Source organism: Gossypium arboreum, chromosome 8 (genome assembly GCF_025698485.1).
Source record: "Gossypium arboreum isolate Shixiya-1 chromosome 8, ASM2569848v2, whole genome shotgun sequence".
Classification (NCBI taxonomy): Eukaryota; Viridiplantae; Streptophyta; class Magnoliopsida; order Malvales; family Malvaceae; genus Gossypium; species Gossypium arboreum.
Window position 1 is genome coordinate 95889864 of NC_069077.1, and position 9951 is coordinate 95899814.

At 36.1% G+C, this 9951-nt stretch overlaps 1 non-coding gene across 1 annotated transcript; it reads right to left on the bottom strand.

Annotated features, from left to right (window-relative positions):
- Window positions 1-9603: 9603 nt before the first annotated feature.
- Window positions 9604-9710, bottom strand: LOC128280114 (small nucleolar RNA R71). Its single transcript, XR_008270296.1, has one exon. It is a non-coding gene; the product is annotated as a small nucleolar RNA R71 (small nucleolar RNA).
- Window positions 9711-9951: the final 241 nt, after the last annotated feature.

Sequence of the window (9951 nt, forward strand, 5' to 3'; positions counted from 1 at the left end):
TAGATTAATATGTTTTGTATTGGAGTTGTTGATGATTTTGAGTTATTAAAACTAAATTGCAACAACAATAAATTGAGGGACTGAAATGCAAAATAAATGAAATGTGTGTATTTATATGTGTTACATGAACATTCGACCTAAGCATGTTGAATGGAGATTTTGTGTATTTTGTGTTTTATGCAATTAGGACTAATTTGTAAAAGTATGAAATATCAGGGGTAAAATGGTAATTTACCCATTTATGTGTTGTTGGATTAAATTGAATGAAATTTGTGTTTAAATGAGGTTAATTTGAAATTATATAGATCAAGAACAAAAGAAATTGGACTTGGATTGGGGAAAAGAAAAAATAGTCGAATAGCCGATTTATAACATTCGTCGATATTCAAGGTAAGTCTTTAAGCAATTAAACATCATTTATATTGAATGTAACTTGGTTTAATATGCTATTTTGGAATCAATAGATTAATAAAAGAGCTAGCCGAATATCATTTGAAAGTACGTATAATCTATATGGAATATCTGGAGTTTTTGTTATATGAATTGTGTATGAGACAGCTTTATAATAGTGATATTCGAGCTTTGAGCCTAGCAAGCCTTGTGCTGGTGAATTTGATCGGGCTTTATGCCTAGTAGGCTTATTTCCGGTGAATAAAAAAAAATCAGACCTTGAGTCTAGCAGGCCTTGTGCCGGTTTGTGATTCAGGCTTATGCCTAGCAGGTTTTATACCGGTGATTTATTTTCAAGCATATGCCTATAAGGTTTCAAGTTGATGTGGGAATTGAGCAAGTAAAATTGAGCTAAATGACCTTGTATATTCGACCACATAGGTATGTACATATGTGATGTTGTATTGGATCTTAAATATTCGGCCATGAAGGTATGCACAAATGTGATATTATATTTGAATTTGTATATTCGGCCATATAAGTAAGGACATATGTGATATTAAATTTGATCTTGCATATTTGGCCATATTGGTAAGCACATATGTGATATTAAATTTGATCTTGTATATTCGGTAAAATGAGTGATGTCGATATATGAAGTTAAATTTTGTTTTGTGAGTTTGTGTAAATGTATGGAAGTATATTTGGATATGTAATGATATTTGGTTTGGTTTAATTAGGTTGATAATATTATTGAAATGTTTATTGCTTATGACTTACTGAGCTAAGTTAGCTTACTCTGTGTGTTATGTTTATATTGTTTTATAGATTTTGGATTCAAGTTACAAGCTCAGGGATCGTCAGCAAAGTCTTTCACACTATCGTCCATTTTTGGTATTTAAATAATCAACTCGAATTATGGCATGTATAGGCTGAAATATGTTTGAATCAATGGATTTTGGCTTGTATAACTTGAACCATGCGAAAATGGCTTAATCACCATGTTAATTTCGGTTATGCATTGGTTATGGTTTGAGTTCACTTTTGATTATACTGCTATATATTATACATGAATGGTCTACGTGATAAATGTTATATGTGTGGAAATGGCTTAATGATGTTGGTGAATTTGGAAATGGTTGATGTAATGATCATTGTATGTATACAATTTCATAAGTATGTTTAAATGATTCAGTTTTGGTTGGGTATAGATAAAGTATATATATGAAATTGGTTTTTATGTTTGATATAGGTGTTAATTTGTAAATGAGCATTTGATGATATAAATATATATATAGTTCGAATATATATTAAGGGATTATTATGATATTTTAGGTCTAGAAAATTGGCTTACAAATGAGCAAGATGTTGATTTTATATTTATATGCATAAGTGTATTTGTGCGTAAACGAATGAAGCTTATCATTATGATTCAGTTTTTAATGGAAGTGAATATGCATATCTGATGCTTATGTGGGTGGTATGATAGGTATAATTGATGAAGATAATTATTGAGTAGGTAGTAGATAATGCTATATATGCTAAGGGATAAAATGTCTTGTGATACTATTTATTTGGTTAAATATGCACACATTTAGAATTAAGAAAATAAAATTTGATTTTTATTTTTGGTATTCGCTTATCAATAAAGTGATGAACCTATAATTCGTATATTCAATATGTTTCATAATGTATGTTTAATATTTAATTAATTATATGCTTTACATGTATATATGAATATGACTGTGTTAGCATGTGAATGTTCGGAACTGTATTTATGCTTAGTAATGTCTCGTGACCCTTGTTCGGCGACGGATTTGGGGTTAGGGGTGTTACAGGTTTTCATTGATTGCTACACCTCTGACTAAGTTTTTGTGTAATTGGGTACCGTTTATCTGGACTAATAAACAGTAAGAAATTTTTGAGTGGCTTAAGAAGATTCTGACTGAGGCCTCTATCTTGATTCAGCCGGAGTCTGGGAAAGAGTTTACTGTCTACAGTGATGCATCACACATTGGTTTGGGTTGTGTGTTGATGCAAGAAGATAAGGTGGTGGCCTATGCATCTCGTCAGCTGAAGATGCATGAGGCGACCGACACATGACTTGGAATTGGCGACGGTGGTATTCGCACTGAAAATTTGGAGGCATTACCTATTCGGTGAGAAGTGTATTATTTACATGGATCACAAGAGCCTCAAGTATCTCCTCACTCAAAAGGAGTTAAATCTTAGGAGCGTAGATGGATTGAGCTACTTAAGGATTATGACTGTTCGATTGAATATCATCCTAGTAAGGACAACGTAGTGGTCGACGCACTGTGCCGTAGAGCTATGATGGATCTGAGAGTGATATTTGCTCGTCTCAGTTTATTTGATGACGGTAGTCTGTTGGCTAAACTTCAGGTTAAACCGACATGGATTGAATAGATTAAGGGAAAATAGTTAGAGGATGAGTCACTGAGACCTCATTTCTGACAGATTGAGGGTGGTGGCACATCAGATTTTGGACTGAATAGTAAAGGGGTACTATGTTTTCGTGGGAGAGTCTGTGTACTAAAGGATATTGATCTGAGGTAGTCTATACTACAAGAGGTGCATAGTAGTCCTTATGCTATGCTTCTCAATGAGAACAAGATGTACCGAGACCTTCATGAGTTGTATTGGTGGCCAAGTCTTAAGCCTGAAGTTACTGAGTTTGTGAGTAAATCCTTACTTGTCAACAGGTGAAGGCTGAACATCAGTTACCTTCAGGGTTGCTTCAGCCAATTAAGATTCCGTTGTAGAAGTGGGTGAGAGTGTGTTAGTGGGCTACCCCTAACACCTTCTAAGAAAGATTCAGTATGGGTCATTGTGGATCGATTGACCAAATCTTCCCATTTCATACTTGTTCATACTAATTACTCATTACAGAAACTGGCTAAGCTGTATGTGTCTGAAATAGTGAGACTGCATGAGGTACCGGTTTCCATAATATCTGATAGAGATCCTCGTTTCACGTCTTGGTTCTGGAAGAAGTTACACGAGGCTTTGGCTACAAGGTTGGACTTCAGTACTGCATTCCACCCTCAAACAAACGGTCAGTCAGAAAGGGTGATTTAGATACTGGAGGACATGTTAAGAGGTTGTGTGATCGACTTTTGAGGTAGTTGGGAGGACTATTTGCCATTAGTAGAGTTTCTGTATAATAATAGCTACCAGTCTAGCATACAGATGACACCTTACGAGGCACTATATGGTCGTAGGTATCGTTCTCCTTCGTGTTGGACTGAGTTGGGTGAGCGGTGTGTTATGGGCCCTGAATTGATTTTTGACACTGAGGATAAAGTAAGATTGATTCGAGATCGATTGAAGGCAGCATTGGACAGATAGAAATCGTATGCGGTTCTGAAACGTAAGGAAATTGAATATTTTGTGGGGGACTTTGTCTTTCTCAAGGTCTCGCCATGGAAGATGGTACTGAAGTTTGGACGAAAAGGCAAGTTGAGCCCTAGAGTTACCTCCGGAGTTGGACCAAATTCATGATGTGTTCCACGTCTCTATGCTGAGGCGTTATCACTCTAATCCTGCGTATATTATCTCGACTAAAGAAATTGAGGTTAGGCCAGATCTGACCTTTGAGGAAGAGCCGGCTCAGATTTTAGACTGTGATGTGAAGTTTCCAAAGAGAAAGTATGATAAACCATAATTTATACATATTTTTACCCCATGCTTAGCACATTTTATAGATAATTTTTCCTTAGAATTGGTGAATTCGATGCTCCTAATGTCTTAATTTCATGTTTTATACTTAGGAGAACATAGGAGAGCGAAAGGAACGAGAAACAGGCCAAAAACGGAGAAAATGGGCTAAAGTACGAAAATAATACGGCCTGGACTTCCTCACACGGGCAGACCACATGGCCGTGTCAATTTGGCAGAATCGAAGCACGACTCACACGGGTGGACCACACGGCCATGCCTATTTAACAGGCTCGAGCATGGCTTGATGTAATCGCACTTGGGCGTGTCACACGGGCGTGTCCCTGTCGAGCCCAAGTTGAGTCCAATTTGGAAAAGGCCAATTTTGAGGTCTTCTAGGCATTCTAATGCCTATAAATACACCCTAGAAGAGGAAGGAAAGGGGAGGCACAGAGAGGGAGGAAGGAATTACTCGAAAAAAGCCGATTATTCCATCTCAGAAGCTGGATTCATGATCAAGACTGAAGATCTCCCCTCAATTTCCCTTCAGGAGTTTTGGGTTTTCTTTATGTTTTGTATTCGTTATTCTTCTGAGATGTTTTCCTTTTTTGTTATGAACTAAATCCCCTACATACCTAAGGGGAATGAAACCTAAGACGAATATTGTTATTATTTTTTGAATTGTATGATAAATATTTAACTTGTTCTTAATTATGTGTTCTTAATTCTTGTTTTGATATCCTAGGATACTGATTCAAGATAAGCTCTTATTCAGAGGAGGAATAGACCCTGTCTAAGAGTTCATTTGTCATAATTAAGCGGAGTTGATTGCGCGCCTAGAGATAGGGTGACAAGATTTTTCCGGATTATGGTGAAACCTAATAAGGGGATCCATAGATCGAGTTAATGCAACCCTAGGGTGTTAATTAGAGAAAAGTCTCAATTATTCAATCTAGGGATTAGACGTTATTAGTCTTTAATAGGGATAATAACATAACTTAGGGATCTCTACGGAACAAGTTAAATAAATAAATCGTCCGATTCGGAGCTAGAAAAACAAGTAAAGTCTAGATGGATTTTTCCTTAGGTATTGTCTTAATTCAATCGTTTTCCTTAGGTGAATTCTTAGTTTAGATAATTAGTTAGTTAAAACAAAATCCCCTTATTTTTAGGCTAGATAATAAAAAGACAATAATCACTAGTACTTTTAGTTCCTTTGGGTTCGATAATCCAGTCTTGCTAAAACTATACTACTATTTGATAGGTACACTTCCCTACATCGTGATAATAGTTAGTTTCAAGAACGATCCTTTATAAATATTTAAAACCTGTCACATGAAAATCGCGATCAAAGTCTATTCACTGGTTAAGGTACAATGGCGTAATCACAGTTTTGAGGAAGCCACGTAGGAACCTGAGGAGACGATGCGACAACAATACCCTCATCTATTTTGACCAGGTAAATTTCAAGGCCAAAATTTTCTTTTAGGGGGTAGAGTTGTAATGCCCCAAAATATAGGTACTTATTTTCTGTATTATGTAACTCAAATGCATGCTTGTCTTGATGGTTAAGTTTCCTAGGAAGCACTTGAGAAGTCTTAGGTTCAAGCTTGGGCATTTGCAAAAAAAATTGTTTTAAGGAATGAACCCTTGCCATGGTTAGTAGACTTTTAAATTATTAAGGGTAAAATATGTCATAAAACGCCTGTTGGTAAAAGGGATAATGGCATGTTACTAATGCTAAGGGACTTGAGTTGGAGTCCTACTGCGTGCAAGGGGTGTCGTTTTGTTGCTGTGCCGTGTAAGAGGTTGTTTGTCAGTGGGATTCTGATGCTCATGGATGGTTGAGAGTGTTGAGGGACTAGGGAATGTGTAGCCGAATTCTAGGAGTGGTGGGGAGAAAAGTTAGGAGTTTTTGAAGGGATGTGGATAGTGGTTATAGGACTTTCCTTTTCTCTAGGGCCGAAATTGTGTGTTTGTTTTTGCTCTCCATTTTGGTAGATTTACTTTCTTGTTCTTCTTTGCGTTTTTGGTTGAGGCTAAATTGACCATTTGGGTATTTTCTTTTACTTCCCCAAACCTTAGCTGAATACCCTTTCTCTCCCCATCTCTATTCCTTTGGTTTTCTTCAAGCATCCCTTCTCGTATTGCTAAAACCGAGCATTTTCTACTTTTCCCTCATCTCTTTCTTTCGGCTCTATAGTTATTGCTTGCTTCTCATTTCTCTTTTAGAGCGTTTTATTTATCACTCCAATTTATCTAGTATCTTAGCCGAATACTACTCCACCCTCTACCCTTTTATCTTTGTTTTTGTTTTAGGTTATTGAGGATTCACTAACAAATCGGTAAATGCTCTTGGTTTTCTCTTTTTGTTTCTCTTCACCATTATGATCTTCTTTTAATGTCTCCTCTTCTCTTTTGATTGCTGCTAGGGATACGATTGTACCACTTTGTCCCTATCACTCTGTGTACTTTCAGCATTCATGGTGAGTGTAGACCGACTGCTATCCTCTCCGAAGTGATTCTGCATTTTTTAGTACGTCCCTGCTTGGTTCTGTTCTTTCGGCTTTCTTTTACTTTCCCTCTCTGCTGTGTTAATCCTGTAGCTAACACCTCCTTTCACTGTCGACTTGTAAGGAGTATTAGGTGACCAATCTTTTTCAGTAGTTTAAGTGGGTTAAACCACTTTTGATCATTCAAGGCAAGTATCTAATGTTTTTGGGACTAGGTATTAAAAAGGAGGATGATTTACCTTTTTTTTCAAGCGGCTAATGGAATGCCTTGTATGAATGTAAGATTGGTGCTCGTGGACTTCTAGTACTTTTCGCAAACAGGTGTGTGTAACCACACTGTTATAAACGTAGATTGGAAAAAGCCGAAAAAGTATTATTGTTGACGCTTCACGAGCGTGTAAAACATGAGCGGTTGATCGTAGAGGACCCCATGAGCATTTTCATGGGCTTGGGCAGTTATGGGCCATGATGGGCCGAAATGGGCAGTGTGGGCCTATAAACACAAAAATTTATATATTTTTTGATACCCAATTTTACTTAAATTCATGCAAATCCGGTTAAATTCTTGTTGAAAAATAATTACATATTATAAAATAATTAAATCATGTTAAAAATATGAACATGGTGAATTTATTTAATTTTATAATTAATTTTGAATAATTTTGACTATTTTTGATGATTTGCAAAGGATCTAAAATTGGCTCGCTTAATCTCTTGAAACCACAAAACCGAGAAGAAATTTGAAGTATCAAGGCACTTTAATTTCCAGCCTAAGACGGTCCAGAAATGTGTATTAATTCATAATTTAATTAATTTTAATTTATTCCCCATTTAATGTGGGTTAAATAAATTATTTTTAATTAATTATGGAGAAAGGGTCCAATTGAAATGCATTGGTCGAGCCAAATTGAGTGAACCAAACCAACCACTAAATGGGCAGCCCAGAACCGTCCATATTCTGACCCAAATCAGCATTTTAGCTTATTAAATAAGCTTGCAAAAAGGCCCTCAAAAGACTTCTAAATTGCATTCAAACCCCACCTTAAATTATGGCTTTGTAGATTTGCCCCAAGCTTAAAATAGCAAAATTGAAACTCTCAACTTTGCCATGTGTGTGGCCAGCCAAGGGAGGTCTCTTTGGCTGCTAGAATTTCTATTTTTAGCAGCCACAATCAGCTATAAAAGCCACCCGTTGCTGATCATTCAAAGCATCACTCACTTCACATCATTCTCTCATTCCCTCTCTCACTTTTCTCTCATTTTTTCCATTCCATTCCCTCTTGTTCAAGTGCCGATTTCTTCTCTTGGGAAAGAGGCTTCTATTAGCCATTTTAGAGCAGCAATTAGGTGTTCATAAGCCCCCTTGATAGCCAAGGCCATTGAAGAACGAAGAACGGAGCAACTAGTCAAGCCACGGAGAAACACCGGATTTGCCTCTTGTTCCCTAGCTCTTTAATTTTTGTTGTTGTTTTGATGAACATGTTTATGAATATTTAAGCTATTGAAATGGTTATTGTAATCAATTTAGCTTAAATTATGTTTGTGTTGGGTTGATTATATTCTGCCTGCTTGAATTGTTAAAATGATGTTTATGCTATTATAGGCCTCGGTAAATTGCTTGGTTAAGTAAAATCATGCCTAAGTTATTCTTGCGTTACGACTGTGAGGTAACTAATGAATTAATTATTTAAATGGATTGAAATTATAATTAATTGACACAAGATTATTAATCGATGCATGTTTATTCTTCTAAGGTAGCTGAAGGGTAAATTAGCAATGTATCTGGCGATATTATTACCTTGCATAACTTGCAAGATTATTGTGATTAAATTGTTTCAAGGTAGGGATGCCTTATGACTTCATAGAGTCTTTTATATTCTTATTAGATTTAATTAATCGTTTGAATTGACATAGGGATATGCAAGAGATTGGTTCAATTTAATGAGTATGCATGTGCAATAGCATGTTTGCTTGCTAGAATCTGTTTATTCTGTTGAATTGACATAGGGATATGTCAAGAGATGAATGGATTTTTGTATGTAAGTTTGTTCATAAGTTAGAAAACTACCGGGTTGCTGTGAATTTATTCATAACAGTATAAACATGAGTTTAATAATTTTGAGTTCAAGAAATATAATTAATTCAACACAAGTATGTTACATTGATTAAATCTTATTTGAAATCGTGCATTAGAACTCCTTTGTTATTTTTAATTATTTACTTATTTTTAAATATTTTTTTTCCATCTTTTAAAGCCAAATTATTTTTACCTCACCAAAGTGTTTTACAATTAATTTCATAAATAATTCTTTTACAGTCCCTATGGGTACGATAACTCGACATTTACTTGTCACTTTATTACTTGTTGCGATTGTGTACACTTGCTGGCGTTGTTGCCGGGGACTGTTTCAAAAAGTCATTATTTTTGAATTTTTTAGTTTTACATTTTGGTTTATATTTCTTTTTAATTTTTAACAAAATTAATTTTTCTGTGATTATTTCAGGTGTTTATGTGTATTTACCGAAACGAACTTTCTGACAGTGAAGAAGATAAGCGAACTAGAGAAGGACTGAAGGAATGAATTTTGAGAATATGAATCAAGGAAATGGAGCAAACCTTGCTGAAAATCCTATCCTTATTGCTGATGATAGGGATAGAGCCTTGAGGCAGTATGCAGTGCCTATTTTTAATGATCTTAATCCGGGTATTAGGAGACCCGAAATCGAGGAAAAACAATTTGAGCTGAAGCCAGTCATGTTCCAGATGCTCCAGACAGTGGGCCAATTCAGTGGAATGCCTACAGAGGATCCTCATCTTCGTTTAAGACTATTTATGAAAGTGAGCGACTCTTTCAAATTAGCTGGAGTTTCCAAAAATACATTACGATTGAAGCTGTTCCCGTACTCACTAAGGGACAAAGCTCGAGCCTAGTTGAATTCATTGCCACCAAACTCAATTCCTACATGGCAAGAGTTAGCTAAAAGATTCATCATGAAGTATTTCCCGCCTAGTCAGAATGCTAAGTTGAGGAACAAGATCACTGCTTTCCAACAAATGGATGATGAGTCCTTGTATGAGGCACGGGAACGATACAAAGAGCTACTATAGAAAGGCCCTCATCATGGAATCCCACATTGGATCCAACTTGAGACATTTTATAATAGTCTTAATGCTCACACGAGGATGGCAGTGGATGCTTCTGCTATCGGTGCTCTCCTTTCTAAGTCCTATAATAAGGCTTACGAAATCATCGAGAGGATCGCCAGTAACAATTGTCAATGGCCAACCAATTGAGCCAGGTCAGGAAGATGAGTTGCTGGAATACATGAAGTGGATGCTCTCACTTCACTCGCATGTCAGGTATTTTCA